Source organism: Myotis brandtii, unplaced genomic scaffold (genome assembly GCF_000412655.1).
Source record: "Myotis brandtii unplaced genomic scaffold, ASM41265v1 scaffold99, whole genome shotgun sequence".
In the NCBI taxonomy this organism is placed as follows: domain Eukaryota; kingdom Metazoa; phylum Chordata; class Mammalia; order Chiroptera; family Vespertilionidae; genus Myotis; species Myotis brandtii.
The window spans coordinates 1,187,783-1,188,374 of NW_005372121.1; positions in this window are offsets into that span (position 1 = coordinate 1,187,783).

The window sequence follows — 592 nt, forward strand, 5'->3', positions numbered from 1 at the left end:
TGAATATGTTATATGAAATATACTTGAATTACTTGAATTCAGAAATATTTATGTATATATACTGTATTATATATATACTAGAGGCCCGGTGTACAAAAATTTGTGCACTCAGGGGGGAGAGGGGGTCCCTCAGCCCGGCCTGTGCCCTCTTGCAGTCTGGGACCCCCCGGGAGATAACGACCTGTTGGCTTAGGCCTGCTCCAGGGTGGCAGAGGGCAGGCCCAATCCCTAGGTGCAGCCCCTGGTCAGGCTCAGAGCAGGGCTGATTGAGGAGTTCGGGCGCTGCCCCCTGTCATGCACAGAGCAGGGCGGATCGGGAGGTTGCGATGCCACCCCTAGTCATGCTCAGGGTAGGGCCGATTGGGGGGTAGGGGCACCACCCCCTGTCACACTCAAGGCAGGGTCGATAGGGAGGTTGCGGCACCACCCCCTGTCACGCACAGAGCAGGGCCCATCAGGGGGTTGGGGAGCGCCCCCCTGTCACGCACAGAGCAGGGCCGATCAGGGGGTTGAGGATCTCCCCACTGTCACTCACAGAGTAGGGTCGATAGGGGAGTTGGGGCACCACCCCCTGTCACACACAGAGCAGGGC